Source organism: Passer domesticus, unplaced genomic scaffold, assembly GCF_036417665.1.
Source record: "Passer domesticus isolate bPasDom1 unplaced genomic scaffold, bPasDom1.hap1 HAP1_SCAFFOLD_51, whole genome shotgun sequence".
Classification (NCBI taxonomy): domain Eukaryota; kingdom Metazoa; phylum Chordata; class Aves; order Passeriformes; family Passeridae; genus Passer; species Passer domesticus.
The window spans coordinates 522,125-537,399 of NW_026990161.1; the positions used below are offsets into that span (position 1 = coordinate 522,125).

The following is a 15,275-nucleotide window of genomic DNA, read 5'->3' on the forward strand; positions in this document are numbered from 1 at the left end:
TGGTGTCAGTGGGACCCCTGTGCACAGGGACCCCCAGCCGCGGGGTGGCCGTGGCAGAAGCCCCAGGGAGCTCCAGCCCCGGGATCCCGGAACAAGTGGAATCCCAACTGTGCAAACGCTGCCTGTGCCCAAAGGAATGACAAAGAGAAGTGAGGTTTTAAAAAGAAGCCGTATTTATTTGCCAAAGATTGCCAAACTCTAGGATTTACAGAACACCTTTCATTACAACAATCCTTATAACAACAACAACAACAACAACAACAGTAACAATCTACAGGATTTATTTCCATGGGATACTATGGACTAACAATCTTCAAAACATATTTACAGAGAACTACTAACCTAAGAACATATTTGCAAAAATATCCTAACTATTCAAACATATATACACAGGTGTAATAGGTACGGCCATCATCTCCAGCAGTCCTGGAAGGAAGAGAGAAGCAAAGCTGGAGTCTGCTGCCAGCCCTGGGCCCAGCTGGGCTGGGAGCTGGGCCACAGGAGCTGGGACAGGGCTGGCAGGACTGGTGTGGCCCCAGGCAAGTGCAGGGCAAGCCAGGGCTGGTGCTTGTGGCAGCACAATCCAGGCCCCCTGCGGGCAGCGTGTCCCTGAGCGGGGCCATCCAGCCCAGCCCCAGCCTGGCGTCAGGGCAGCCACTGTGTCTGTGGGCAGGGCATGGGGACCATCTGCCTGTCTTACTTGTGGGGCTCCATCTTCATCCAAGGACCATGGGCTCCTCCTCATCCTTCTCATCCACTTCCATCTCCTCGATGTCATCCTCCTCATCAACTTCCATCTCCTCAACCTGGTCTTCCACATCCACCTGCATCCTTTCTTCCTCATTCAGCACCATGTCCACTTCCATCGCCACCACAGTGTCTCTGTTAGTCTGCAAGAGACAGCACAATCTCACAGTGGGGTTCCTGTCCCACACCATCCATTCCTACATGGCTGCAGCCTGCTCAAGCAGGCTGCCTCCTCCCTGGAATGGCACAGTACCTCCACTGGCGCAGCAGTGCTCATCCTGCTGGGGTTGGTGCTCCAGAGCAGGCAGCAGGAAAAGCCCAGGCAGCAGCAGCAACAGCTGAGTGCTGACGGGCAGAGCGCAGAGCGAGCGCCAACTGAGCGCTGGCAGCAGGCAGAGTGTCTGCTGTGGTGGTTTCCAGGTGCTGGACGTTCCACCTGGAACACTGTGGGAGCTGTGATGTCACAGAAGTTTCAGGGCCGCTCCACACTGGGAGGTGGGAATGGTAGAATGATGAAATCCTTGAATGGTTTGGCTTGGAAGGGACCCTAAAGATCATCTGGTTCCAAGCTGAGCAGCCTCCCAGCACAGCAGGTTGCTGCGGCCCCTGTCCAAGCTGGACTTGGATGTTGATGGGCATGGGGCATGCACAGCCTCTCTGCGCTGGTCCCTGTGTCAGGGACAAGCACCCTGACAGGAAAGAACTTCTTGCCATCATGGAATGGATTCCAGCTCTTGCAGTTTCATCCCATTCGCCCTTGTTCTGTGACTTCAGTTGCTGACAAAGAGTCCTCTCCCACTTCCCTGTGGGTCAGGCTGTTCCTGCAGTGTCACACATGTGGCTGAAGCTGCAGCCAGGAGAGAGAGAAGCCAAGCTGGCAGAGAGAGGAAATGGGGAAAGTGACATGAGAGATGAGAGGAGAAGGAAAAAGTAGAGACATGCAAGGCATTGGGTTGGGTGATTTGTGGCATTCATGCCTTTTATTAGAGGCCAGGTTCTCTGGTGCACTCAATGACTGTGTGATTGCGGCGTGTCCACAGTGAGCCCGTGTGAGCGAGCTGCACTCCCAGAGGCCGGAGCACACTTGCTTCAAGTGTTGATGAATGAGGCCAGAGATGGGTCTTTGTGTGGAACCCCAAACGCTGTGCATTGCCATGAAGAGGGTCCAGGGCCAGAGAGAAAATGAGGCTGGGGAATGAGGGTTTTATATTGGAGGGCGAAGGGGCGAAGGAGGGGAGAAGAGAGGGAAGAACATTGTCTGGAGAGTAGATCTAAGGAAAAAATGGCAGTTGAAGTGGGTGATAGCAACAAAACCTGCGGATTGCAAGAGGCTGCAAGTGGCCATGGGTGAGAGCCTTGCATTCAGAGGGGTTTCTCTGTTTCACCTTGGTCCCCTTTGCCCTAAGGTATTACAGTTCAATGGCAGGCCCCTGGGTCTCCACAACTGCCCCCTTTTTGTTTTCAGGAATGAAGGCTTCTGCCATGGACTTCTGCATGCGTTGAGCAAAACTGGATAGAATAACCAAGACTATGAATACCAGAAACAAAGCCCACAAAACAGTCTTAACTAAAGGTGAAAGCCAGCCTTTCATGTCCCAGTCTTTCAAAAGTCCAGTGAGCCAGTCGTTGTTGCCTTTTGTCTGGATCTTGTTGATTTGATCTGTGAGCAGCTGGCCGCTCTGGTATACTGAGTCCTTATGTGAGAAGAGGTTGACAAGCGTGGCCATGGGCAAGAAATTGTGGCTTGGCTGTGGAACCAGCCAGCTGAAGGCATGTGGCATAGTGAGGAGCATCCAGCTTCCTGCTGCAGTGGCAACAAAAGACAGCATCCTTTGACTTTAGCTAATTTAGTAGTGGGTGGAGGCTTGGGTGGCCTGAAAGTAAAGAGATAGGGAGATTGCAATGTGAACCTTAAATTCTGGTCCCACTAAACTTTCTCTTCTGTAAGGCAAGGGTTTGAAGTCAGCTTATTAGAAGAATCAAATATCAAGGCTAGAATACAGTTTTTCCAATTGTTAAGCGGGATATTGCAGTTAGTGGTGTCTGAGCTCTCTTGGTGTTGGTGTGTGTGGTCCACACTGCTTAGGAGATCTTCTTCTGTCCTTCTTCTTCTTTTGCAGGCTGCTGCTGTCTATCTTAGGCTTTTGTTCTGTTTTTCTGATGGTGGCTGTGGTGTTTCCTGGCCATTGGCAGAAGAGTTTTATGTTTTTTGCTGGGATGCGTCTTGGGCGTGCTGCTGTAGAGACACAAGCATATCCTCTCCCCCAAGTAATGAATGGGAAAGGGCCCATAATTTGTTTGGATTCAGGGTCTTTGATCAAGACAGGTGGCTTTTCTTTTCACTGGCCTGCAGTGACATGAAATGCAAAATGCCTGATGACTGGGGGAGTTGGCTCCATAAATGAGGTGTTGAAAAAGTTGAGCACATCAAGGGCCTTGGCCAGGCTCTCAATGGGAGATACTATGTGGACTCCCTGTCTCTGTTGATCAAGGATCCTTTGGATGGAAGAGTGGGCCCTCTGGACGATGGACTGTCCTGTGGCAGAGTGTGGTATGGCTGTGACATGTTTTGTAGCCCACTGGTCAGAAAACGGTTGGAATCAGTGGGAGGTATAAGCAGGACCATGATCAGTTTTAATTTCCTGTGGAACAGGGAAGGTGGAAAAGGCTAAAAAGGAACGTTTTATAGCATCTTTTGATTTCTCACCAGCATGGGCAAAGGCGAAAACCGCAGCGTTGTCGGTGTGGATTGAGACGGGGATGTATTTTAGTCTCCCAAAAGGGGCTTGGTGTGTGATGTGAGATTGCCCGATCTGGAGAGTCTTTAGTCCTCTTGGATTGAGTGCAGCTCTGACAGAAGCAAAGGCACGTTGCTGACAATTTGGGCAGGTGTTTGCCATGGATCTTGGGTAATTTTAAAGATGCTGAGCGGTGCAGGAATGTTTTGATGGTGGAAGTGGTGGCGGATCCTAGCCTGTTCAAAAACATTCCGTGGGGAAGTTTGGACAACCCTTGCTGGGGCATCTGCTGTAGCATTGCCTACTATGAACCCAGGAAGGGTGGTATGAGGCCTTGTGTGCATGATATAGCGTGGGTGTTGTCTGTGGGACAAAAGAGAAATGAATGCTGAAAGCAAATGCTCTAGTTGGGGTTAGAAATGTCTTTGAAAATGGAATTTTCAGCCCGCTGCACTAGGCCATAGACATGTGCCGAATCAGTGATCAAACGAATAGGTTCTCTGAAAGTGGAGAAGGTCCTAAGTACTGCAGTCAATTCAGCAATTTGGGCAGGGTGAGGATCCCCTGGCTTGGCTTTTGTCTCTTGAGCAACGCGGAGGCAGGGCAGTGCAGAGCAGGGTGGGAAGCAGAGCCCGGAGCCTTTGGAGGCTGCAAGGCTTAAACATCAGCCCCTGCAGCAGCCCAGATGCAGGTGCCACAGTTGCCAAGGCTGTCAAGGCCTTGAGAGCGGGCAGGTGGATTTTGCATCCCTGTGGGCTGATGGCGGCTCTGGAGCCAGGAGTGGCTGTGGCTGCAGCAGGAAGGGTGGCTGAAAGTTTCCTGCCTTGCTTTGGTGGCATGGCTGCAGGGGCCAGTGCAGTGAGAGCCCCCTCTGTGCTGGTGAGAGCTCAGCTCTTGGGGACGCGGCTGTGCCCCAGCCCAGGAGCAGCAGCAGTGGCCAGCGGCAGCAGTGGTGTCAGTGGGACCCCCTGTGCACAGGGAGCCCCAGCCGCGGGGTGGCCGTGGCAGCAGCCCCAGGGAGCTCCAGCCCCGGGATCCCGGAACAAGTGGAAATCCCAACTGTGCAAACGCTGCCTGTGCCCAAAGGAATGACAAAGAGAAGTGAGGTTTTAAAAAGAAGCCGTATTTATTTGCCAAAGATTGCCAAACTCTAGGATTTACAGAACACCTTTCATTACAACAATCCTTATAACAACAACAACAACCACAATAACAATCTACAGGATTTATTTACATGGGATCCTATGGACTAACAATCTTCAAAACATATTTACAGAGAACTACTAACCTAAGAACATATTTACAAAAATATCCTAACTTTTCAAACATATATACACAGGTGTAATAGGTACGGCCGTCATCTCCAGCAGTCCTGGAAGGAAGAGAGAAGCAAAGCTGGAGTCTGCTGCCAGCCCTGGGCCCAGCTGGGCTGGGAGCTGGGCCACAGGAGCTGGGACAGGACTGGCAGGGCTGGTGTGGCCCCAGGCAAGTGCAGGGCAGGCCAGGGCTGGTGCTTGTGGCAGCACAATCCAGGCCCCCTGCGGGCAGCGTGTCCCTGAGCGGGGCCATCCAGCCCAGCCCCAGCCTGGTGTCAGGGCAGCCACTGTGTCTGTGGGCAGGGCATGGGGACCATCTGCCTGTCTTACTTGTGGGGCTCCATCTTCATCCAAGGACCATGGGCTCCTCCTCATCCTTCTCATCCACTTCCATCTCCTCGATGTCATCCTCCTCATCAACTTCCATCTCCTCAACCTGGTCTTCCACATCCACCTGCATCCTTTCTTCCTCATTCATCACCATGTCCACTTGCATCTCCTCCACAGTGTCTCTGTTAGTCTGCAAGAGACAGCACAATGTCACAGTGGGGTTCCTGTCCCACACCATCCATTGCCACGTGGCTGCAGCCTGCTCAAGCAGGCTGCCCCCTCCCTGGAATGGCACAGTACCTCCACTGGTGCAGCAGTGCTCATCCTGCTGGGATTGGTGCTCCAGAGCAGGCAGCAGGAAAAGGCCAGGCAGCAGCAGCAACAGCTGAGTGCTGACGGGCAGAGCGCAGAGCGAGCGCCAACTGAGCGCTGGCAGCAGGCAGAGTGTCTGCTGTGGTGGTTTCCAGGTGCTGGACGTTCCACCTGGAACACTGTGGGAGCTGTGATGTCACAGAAGTTTCAGGGCCGCTCCACACTGGGAGGTGGGAATGGTGGAATGATGAAATCCTTGAATGGTTTGGCTAGGAAGGGACCCTAAAGATCATCTGGTTCCAAGCTGAGCAGCCTCCCAGCACAGCAGGTTGCTGCGGCCCCTGTCCAAGCTGGCCTTGGATGTTGATGGGCATGGGGCATGCACAGCCTCTCTGCGCTGGTCCCTGTGTCAGGGACAAGCACCCTGACAGGAAAGAACTTCTTGCCATCATGGAATGGATTCCAGCTCTTGCAGTTTCATCCCATTCGCCCTTGTTCTGTGACTTCAGTTGCTGACAAAGAGTCCTCTCCCACTTCCCTGTGGGTCAGGCTGTTCCTGCAGTGTCACACATGTGGCTGAAGCTGCAGCCAGGAGAGAGAGAAGCCAAGCTGGCAGAGAGAGGAAATGGGGAAAGTGACATGAGAGATGAGAGAAGAAGGAAAAAGTAGAGACATGCAAGGCATTGGGTTGGGTGATTTGTGGCATTCATGCCTTTTATTAGAGGCCAGGTTCTCTGGTGCACTCAATGACTGTGTGATTGCGGCGTGTCCACAGTGAGCCCGTGTGAGCGAGCTGCACTCCCAGAGGCCGGAGCACACTTGCTTCAAGTGCTGATGAATGAGGCCAGAGATGGGTCTTTGTGTGGAACTCCAAACGCTGTGCATTGCCATGCAGAGGGTCCAGGGCCAGAGAGAAAATGAGGCTGGGGAATGAGGGTTTTATATTGGAGGGCGAAGGGGCGAAGGAGGGGAGAAGAGAGGGAAGAACATTCTCTGGAGAGTCGATATAAGGAAAAAATGGCAGTTGAAGTGGGTGATAGCAACAAAACCTGCAGATTGCAAGAGGCTGCAAGTGGCCATGGGTGAGAGCCTTGCATTCAGAGGGGTTTCTCTGTTTCACCTTGGTCCCCTTTGCCCTAAGGTATTACAGTTCAATGGCAGGCCCCTGGGCCTCCACAACTGCCCCCTTTTTGTTTTCAGGAATGAAGGCTTCTGCCATGGACTTCTGCATGCGTTGAGCAAAACTGGATAGAATAACCAAGACAATGAATACCAGAAACAAAGCCCACAAAACAGTCTTGACTAAAGGTGAAAGCCAGCCTTTCGTGTCCCAGTCTTTCAAAAGTCCAGTGAGCCAGTCGTTGTTGTCTTTCGTCTGGATCTTGTTGACTTGATCTGTGAGCAGCTGGACGCTCTGGTATACTGAGTCCCTATGTGAGAAGAGGTTGACATGCGTGGCTATGGGCAAGAAATTGTGGCTTGGCTGTGGAACCAGCCAGCTGAAGGCATGTGGCATAGTGAGGAGCATCCAGCTTCCTGCTGCAGTGGCAACAAAAGACAGCATCCTTTGACTTTAGCTAATTTAGTAGTGGGTGGAGGCTTGGGTGGCCTGAAAGTAAAGAGATAGGGAGATTGCAATGTGAACCTTAAATTCTGGTCCCACTAAACTTTCTCTTCTGTAAGGCAATGGTTTGAAGTCAGCTTATTAGAAGAATCCAATATCAAGGCTAGAATACAGTTTTTAGAAATGTTAAGCGATATATCCTGGATAGTGGTGTCTGAGCTCTCTTGGTGTTGGTCTGTGTGGTCCACACTGCTTAGGAGATCTTCTTCTGTCCTTCTTCTTCTTCTTTTCTAGGCTGCTGCTGTCTCTCTTAGGCTTTCATACTGTTCTTCTGAAGGTGGCCCTGGTGTTTGCCTGGCCATTGGCAGAAGGGTTTGATGTTTTTTGCTGGGATCCATCTTGGGCGTGCTGCTGTAGAGACACAAGCATATCCTCTCCCCCAAGTAATGAATGGGAAAGGGCCCATAATTTGTTTGGATTCAGGGTCTTTGATCAAGACAGGTGGCTTTTCTTTTCACTGGCCTGCAGTGACATGAAATGCAAAAATGCCTGATGACTGGGGGAGTTGGCTTCATAAATGAGGTGTTGAAAAAGTTGAGCACATCAAGGGCCTTGGCCAGGCTCTCAATGGGAGATACTATGTGGACTCCCTGTCTCTGTTGATCAAGGATCCTTTGGATGGAAGAGTGGGCCCTCTGGACGATGGACTGTCCTGTGGCAGAGTGTGGTATGGCTGTGACATGTTTTGTAGCCCACTGGTCAGAAAACGGTTGGAATCAGTGGGAGGTATAAGCAGGACCATGATCAGTTTTAATTTCCTGTGGAACAGGGAAGGTGGAAAAGGCTAAAAAGGAACGTTTTATAGCATCTTTTGATTTCTCACCAGCATGGGCAAAGGCGAAAACCGCAGCGTTGTCGGTGTGGATTGAGACGGGGATGTATTTTAGTCTCCCAAAAGGGGCTTGGTGTGTGATGTGAGATTGCCCGATCTGGAGAGTCTTTAGTCCTCTTGGATTGAGTGCAGCTCTGACAGAAGCAAAGGCACGTTGCTGACAATTTGGGCAGGTGTTTGCCATGGATCTTGGGTAATTTTAAAGATGCTGAGCGGTGCAGGAATGTTTTGATGGTGGAAGTGGTGGCGGATCCTAGCCTGTTCAAAAACATTCCGTGGGGAAGATTGGACAACCCTTGCTGGGGCATCTGCTCTAACATTGCCTACTATGAACCCAGGAAGGGTGGTATGAGGCCTTGTGTGCATGATATAGCGTGGGTGTTGTCTGTGGGACAGAAGAGAAATGAAAGGGGAAAGCAAATGCTCTAGTTGGGGTTAGAAATGTCTTTGAAAATGGAATTTTCAGCCTGCTGCACTAGGCCATAGACATCTGCCGAATCAGTGATCAAAGGAAGAGGTTCTTTGAAAGTGGAGAAGGTCCTAAGGACTGCAGTCAATTCAGCAATTTGGGCAGGGTGAGGATCCCCTGGCTTGGCTTTTGTCTCTTGAGCAATGCGGGCCCAGGGCAGTGCAGAGCAGGGTGGGAAGCAGAGCCCGGAGCCTTTGGAGGCTGCAAGCCTTAAACATCAGCCCCTGCAGCAGCCCAGATGCAGGTGCCACAGTTGCCAAGGCTGTCAAGGCCTTGAGAGCGGGCAGGTGGATTTTGCATCCCTGTGGGCTGATGGCGGCTCTGGAGCCAGGAGTGGCTGTGGCTGCAGCAGGAAGGGTGGCTGAAAGTTTCCTGCCTTGCTTTGGTGGCATGGCTGCAGGGGCCAGTGCAGTGAGAGCCCCCTCTGTGCTGGTGAGAGCTCAGCTCTTGGGGACGCGGCTGTGCCCCAGCCCAGGAGCAGCAGCAGTGGCCAGCGGCAGCAGTGGTGTCAGTGGGACCCCTGTGCACAGGGACCCCCAGCCGCGGGGTGGCCGTGGCAGAAGCCCCAGGGAGCTCCAGCCCCGGGATCCCGGAACAAGTGGAATCCCAACTGTGCAAACGCTGCCTGTGCCCAAAGGAATGACAAAGAGAAGTGAGGTTTTAAAAAGAAGCCGTATTTATTTGCCAAAGATTGCCAAACTCTAGGATTTACAGAACACCTTTCATTACAACAATCCTTATAACAACAACAACAACAACAACAACAGTAACAATCTACAGGATTTATTTCCATGGGATACTATGGACTAACAATCTTCAAAACATATTTACAGAGAACTACTAACCTAAGAACATATTTGCAAAAATATCCTAACTATTCAAACATATATACACAGGTGTAATAGGTACGGCCATCATCTCCAGCAGTCCTGGAAGGAAGAGAGAAGCAAAGCTGGAGTCTGCTGCCAGCCCTGGGCCCAGCTGGGCTGGGAGCTGGGCCACAGGAGCTGGGACAGGGCTGGCAGGACTGGTGTGGCCCCAGGCAAGTGCAGGGCAAGCCAGGGCTGGTGCTTGTGGCAGCACAATCCAGGCCCCCTGCGGGCAGCGTGTCCCTGAGCGGGGCCATCCAGCCCAGCCCCAGCCTGGCGTCAGGGCAGCCACTGTGTCTGTGGGCAGGGCATGGGGACCATCTGCCTGTCTTACTTGTGGGGCTCCATCTTCATCCAAGGACCATGGGCTCCTCCTCATCCTTCTCATCCACTTCCATCTCCTCGATGTCATCCTCCTCATCAACTTCCATCTCCTCAACCTGGTCTTCCACATCCACCTGCATCCTTTCTTCCTCATTCAGCACCATGTCCACTTCCATCGCCACCACAGTGTCTCTGTTAGTCTGCAAGAGACAGCACAATCTCACAGTGGGGTTCCTGTCCCACACCATCCATTCCTACATGGCTGCAGCCTGCTCAAGCAGGCTGCCTCCTCCCTGGAATGGCACAGTACCTCCACTGGCGCAGCAGTGCTCATCCTGCTGGGGTTGGTGCTCCAGAGCAGGCAGCAGGAAAAGCCCAGGCAGCAGCAGCAACAGCTGAGTGCTGACGGGCAGAGCGCAGAGCGAGCGCCAACTGAGCGCTGGCAGCAGGCAGAGTGTCTGCTGTGGTGGTTTCCAGGTGCTGGACGTTCCACCTGGAACACTGTGGGAGCTGTGATGTCACAGAAGTTTCAGGGCCGCTCCACACTGGGAGGTGGGAATGGTAGAATGATGAAATCCTTGAATGGTTTGGCTTGGAAGGGACCCTAAAGATCATCTGGTTCCAAGCTGAGCAGCCTCCCAGCACAGCAGGTTGCTGCGGCCCCTGTCCAAGCTGGACTTGGATGTTGATGGGCATGGGGCATGCACAGCCTCTCTGCGCTGGTCCCTGTGTCAGGGACAAGCACCCTGACAGGAAAGAACTTCTTGCCATCATGGAATGGATTCCAGCTCTTGCAGTTTCATCCCATTCGCCCTTGTTCTGTGACTTCAGTTGCTGACAAAGAGTCCTCTCCCACTTCCCTGTGGGTCAGGCTGTTCCTGCAGTGTCACACATGTGGCTGAAGCTGCAGCCAGGAGAGAGAGAAGCCAAGCTGGCAGAGAGAGGAAATGGGGAAAGTGACATGAGAGATGAGAGGAGAAGGAAAAAGTAGAGACATGCAAGGCATTGGGTTGGGTGATTTGTGGCATTCATGCCTTTTATTAGAGGCCAGGTTCTCTGGTGCACTCAATGACTGTGTGATTGCGGCGTGTCCACAGTGAGCCCGTGTGAGCGAGCTGCACTCCCAGAGGCCGGAGCACACTTGCTTCAAGTGTTGATGAATGAGGCCAGAGATGGGTCTTTGTGTGGAACCCCAAACGCTGTGCATTGCCATGAAGAGGGTCCAGGGCCAGAGAGAAAATGAGGCTGGGGAATGAGGGTTTTATATTGGAGGGCGAAGGGGCGAAGGAGGGGAGAAGAGAGGGAAGAACATTGTCTGGAGAGTAGATCTAAGGAAAAAATGGCAGTTGAAGTGGGTGATAGCAACAAAACCTGCGGATTGCAAGAGGCTGCAAGTGGCCATGGGTGAGAGCCTTGCATTCAGAGGGGTTTCTCTGTTTCACCTTGGTCCCCTTTGCCCTAAGGTATTACAGTTCAATGGCAGGCCCCTGGGTCTCCACAACTGCCCCCTTTTTGTTTTCAGGAATGAAGGCTTCTGCCATGGACTTCTGCATGCGTTGAGCAAAACTGGATAGAATAACCAAGACTATGAATACCAGAAACAAAGCCCACAAAACAGTCTTAACTAAAGGTGAAAGCCAGCCTTTCGTGTCCCAGTCTTTCAAAAGTCCAGTGAGCCAGTCGTTGTTGCCTTTTGTCTGGATCTTGTTGATTTGATCTGTGAGCAGCTGGCCGCTCTGGTATACTGAGTCCTTATGTGAGAAGAGGTTGACAAGCGTGGCCATGGGCAAGAAATTGTGGCTTGGCTGTGGAACCAGCCAGCTGAAGGCATGTGGCATAGTGAGGAGCATCCAGCTTCCTGCTGCAGTGGCAACAAAAGACAGCATCCTTTGACTTTAGCTAATTTAGTAGTGGGTGGAGGCTTGGGTGGCCTGAAAGTAAAGAGATAGGGAGATTGCAATGTGAACCTTAAATTCTGGTCCCACTAAACTTTCTCTTCTGTAAGGCAATGGTTTGAAGTCAGCTTATTAGAAGAATCCAATATCAAGGCTAGAATACAGTTTTTAGAAATGTTAAGCGATATATCCTGGATAGTGGTGTCTGAGCTCTCTTGGTGTTGGTCTGTGTGGTCCACACTGCTTAGGAGATCTTCTTCTGTCCTTCTTCTTCTTCTTTTCTAGGCTGCTGCTGTCTCTCTTAGGCTTTCATACTGTTCTTCTGAAGGTGGCCCTGGTGTTTGCCTGGCCATTGGCAGAAGGGTTTGATGTTTTTTGCTGGGATCCATCTTGGGCGTGCTGCTGTAGAGACACAAGCATATCCTCTCCCCCAAGTAATGAATGGGAAAGGGCCCATAATTTGTTTGGATTCAGGGTCTTTGATCAAGACAGGTGGCTTTTCTTTTCACTGGCCTGCAGTGACATGAAATGCAAAAATGCCTGATGACTGGGGGAGTTGGCTTCATAAATGAGGTGTTGAAAAAGTTGAGCACATCAAGGGCCTTGGCCAGGCTCTCAATGGGAGATACTATGTGGACTCCCTGTCTCTGTTGATCAAGGATCCTTTGGATGGAAGAGTGGGCCCTCTGGACTATGGACTGTCCTGTGGCAGAGTGTGGTATGGCTGTGACATGTTTTGTAGCCCACTGGTCAGAAAACGGTTGGAATCAGTGGGAGGTATGATCAGTTTTAATTTCCTGTGGAACAGGGAAGGTGGAAAAGGCTAAAAAGGAACGTTTTATAGCATCTTTTGATTTCTCACCAGCATGGGCAAAGGCGAAAACCGCAGCGTTGTCGGTGTGGATTGAGACGGGGATGTATTTTAGTCTCCCAAAAGGGGCTTGGTGTGTGATGTGAGATTGCCCGATCTGGAGAGTCTTTAGTCCTCTTGGATTGAGTACAGCTCTGACAGAAGCAAAGGCACGTTGCTGACAATTTGGGCAGGTGTTTGCCATGGATCTTGGGTAATTTTAAAGATGCTGAGCGGTGCAGGAATGTTTTGATGGTGGAAGTGGTGGCGGATCCTAGCCTGTTCAAAAACATTCCATGGGGAAGTTTGGACAACCCTTGCTGGGGCATCTGCTGTAGCATTGCCTACTATGAACCCAGGAAGGGTGGTATGAGGCCTTGTGTGCATGATATAGTGTGGGTGTTGTCTGTGGGACAAAAGAGAAATGAATGCTGAAAGCAAATGCTCTAGTTGGGGTTAGAAATGTCTTTGAAAATGGAATTTTCAGCCCGCTGCACTAGGCCATAGACATGTGCCGAATCAGTGATCAAACGAATAGGTTCTCTGAAAGTGGAGAAGGTCCTAAGTACTGCAGTCAATTCAGCAATTTGGGCAGGGTGAGGATCCCCTGGCTTGGCTTTTGTCTCTTGAGCAACGCGGAGGCAGGGCAGTGCAGAGCAGGGTGGGAAGCAGAGCCCGGAGCCTTTGGAGGCTGCAAGGCTTAAACATCAGCCCCTGCAGCAGCCCAGATGCAGGTGCCACAGTTGCCAAGGCTGTCAAGGCCTTGAGAGCGGGCAGGTGGATTTTGCATCCCTGTGGGCTGATGGCGGCTCTGGAGCCAGGAGTGGCTGTGGCTGCAGCAGGAAGGGTGGCTGAAAGTTTCCTGCCTTGCTTTGGTGGCATGGCTGCAGGGGCCAGTGCAGTGAGAGCCCCCTCTGTGCTGGTGAGAGCTCAGCTCTTGGGGACGCGGCTGTGCCCCAGCCCAGGAGCAGCAGCAGTGGCCAGCGGCAGCAGTGGTGTCAGTGGGACCCCCTGTGCACAGGGAGCCCCAGCCGCGGGGTGGCCGTGGCAGCAGCCCCAGGGAGCTCCAGCCCCGGGATCCCGGAACAAGTGGAAATCCCAACTGTGCAAACGCTGCCTGTGTCTCTTGGGTTTTCTTTGGTTGATGGGATTTCGAGGTATGTTAGAAGTCTCTTTTTCTAACTTAGCTGTCGAAGGAAGAGTTGAGAAGTATGTGCTTCACGCTCTTAAGGTTGATTTTTATGTTTTGTCTAAAACATTTTTTGTCTCGCCTGCTGAGGTTTGTTCAGCAGGTCAGCTCAAGGCACTCTTTTTGCCTCTCGGGTTGGTGTTATCTTTTATATTAAAAAGTGCGTATACTATGTTTACAAGAATGTTTTAATACCTATTACTTAAGTTAGATAGTGACTTTCTACTTGAAACCAATTTGTGGATGCTAACATCATCTTTCATATGGATGCTAGGGAGAAGAAAGAGGAAGGACAGGGTACGCCCAAATTTTTCTGTCTTAGAACCTCTGACTTCTATGTAGACAATTCCAAACTCTTTCGTACAAGGTTCAAAACCTCTGTGTGCAGTGCTCTAAATGTTTTCCGTTCACTTTGTGATTACTATTACTAGACTATCTAAATTGTTGTGACTTTTAATTCTTGACATAAAGGTGGTAACATGCTTTATGGGTTAAATTCAAAGGCCCAGGGGTCTTTGGCTACATGCCAGGGTCTCTGAACCCCCTGCCAGGGATTTAAAGCCCCCTGGCTGGGGCTGCAATCATTTAGGATGGTCAGCGAGACGTCCAGGGTTCTGACAGTGCCCAAAGGAATGAGAAAGAGAAGTGAAGTTTTATAAAGAAGCAGTATTTATTTGGCGAAGATCGGCAAACACGAGGATTTACAGAACACCTTCTATTACAAAAATCCTTATAACAACAACAACAACAACAATCTACAGCACATATTTCCGTGGGATCCTATGGACTAACAATCTTCAAAACATATTTACAGAGAACTACTAACCTAAGAACATATTTACAAAAATATCCTAACTTTTCAAACATATATACACAGGTGTAATAGGTACGGCCGTCATCTCCAGCAGTCCTGGAAGGAAGAGAGAAGCAAAGCTGGAGTCTGCTGCCAGCCCTGGGCCCAGCTGGGCTGGGAGCTGGGCCACAGGAGCTGGGACAGGACTGGCAGGGCTGGTGTGGCCCCAGGCAAGTGCAGGGCAGGCCAGGGCTGGTGCTTGTGGCAGCACAATCCAGGCCCCCTGCGGGCAGCGTGTCCCTGAGCGGGGCCATCCAGCCCAGCCCCAGCCTGGCGTCAGGGCAGCCACTGTGTCTGTGGGCAGGGCATGGGGAGCATCTGCCTGTCTTACTTGTGGGGCTCCATCTTCATCCAAGGACCATGGGCTCCTCCTCATGCTCCTCGTCCACTTCCATCTGCTCGATGTCATCCTCCACATCTACTTCCATCTCCTCAACCTGGTCTTCCACGTCCACCTCCATAATTTCTTCCTCATCCAGCACCATGTCCACTTGCATCTCCTCCACAGTGTCTCTGTTAGTCTGCAAGAGACAGCACAATCTCACAGTGGGGTTCCTGTCCCACACCATCCATTCCTACATGGCTGCAGCCTGCTCAAGCAGGCTGCCCCCTCCCTGGAATGGCACAGTACCTCCACTGGTGCAGCAGTGCTCATCCTGCTGGGGTTGGTGCTCCAGAGCAGGCAGCAGGAAAAGGCCAGGCAGCAGCAGCAACAGCTGAGTGCTGACGGGCAGAGTGCAGAGCGAGCGCCAACTGAGCGCTGGCAGCAGGCAGAGTGTCTGCTGTGGTGGTTTCCAGGTGCTGGACGTTCCACCTGGAACGCTTTGGGAGCTGTGATGTCACAGAAGTTTCAGGGCCGCTCCACACTGGGAGGTGGGCATGGTGGAATGATGAAATCCTTGAATGGTTTGGCTTGGAAGGGACCCT

At 51.7% G+C, this 15,275-nt stretch overlaps 4 long non-coding RNA genes across 4 annotated transcripts; all 4 read right to left on the reverse strand.

Annotated features, from left to right (window-relative positions):
* Nucleotides 1-150: 150 nt before the first annotated feature.
* On the reverse strand, nucleotides 151-1,115 carry LOC135292840 (uncharacterized). The gene is made up of 3 exons (XR_010355008.1): nucleotides 1,001-1,115; nucleotides 701-890; nucleotides 151-426 (listed from the first exon to the last, which is right to left on the reverse strand). It is a non-coding gene; the product is annotated as an uncharacterized LOC135292840 (long non-coding RNA).
* Nucleotides 1,116-4,598: 3,483 nt separating this feature from the next.
* Nucleotides 4,599-5,562, reverse strand: LOC135292843 (uncharacterized). The gene is made up of 3 exons (XR_010355011.1): nucleotides 5,432-5,562; nucleotides 5,132-5,321; nucleotides 4,599-4,857 (listed from the first exon to the last, which is right to left on the reverse strand). It is a non-coding gene; the product is annotated as an uncharacterized LOC135292843 (long non-coding RNA).
* Nucleotides 5,563-9,021: 3,459 nt separating this feature from the next.
* Nucleotides 9,022-9,986, reverse strand: LOC135292844 (uncharacterized). Its single transcript, XR_010355012.1, has 3 exons — nucleotides 9,872-9,986; nucleotides 9,572-9,761; nucleotides 9,022-9,297 (listed from the first exon to the last, which is right to left on the reverse strand). It is a non-coding gene; the product is annotated as an uncharacterized LOC135292844 (long non-coding RNA).
* Nucleotides 9,987-14,152: 4,166 nt separating this feature from the next.
* LOC135292837 (uncharacterized) lies at nucleotides 14,153-15,108 on the reverse strand. Its single transcript, XR_010355005.1, has 3 exons — nucleotides 14,980-15,108; nucleotides 14,680-14,869; nucleotides 14,153-14,405 (listed from the first exon to the last, which is right to left on the reverse strand). It is a non-coding gene; the product is annotated as an uncharacterized LOC135292837 (long non-coding RNA).
* Between the last annotated feature and the right edge of the window lie 167 nt (nucleotides 15,109-15,275).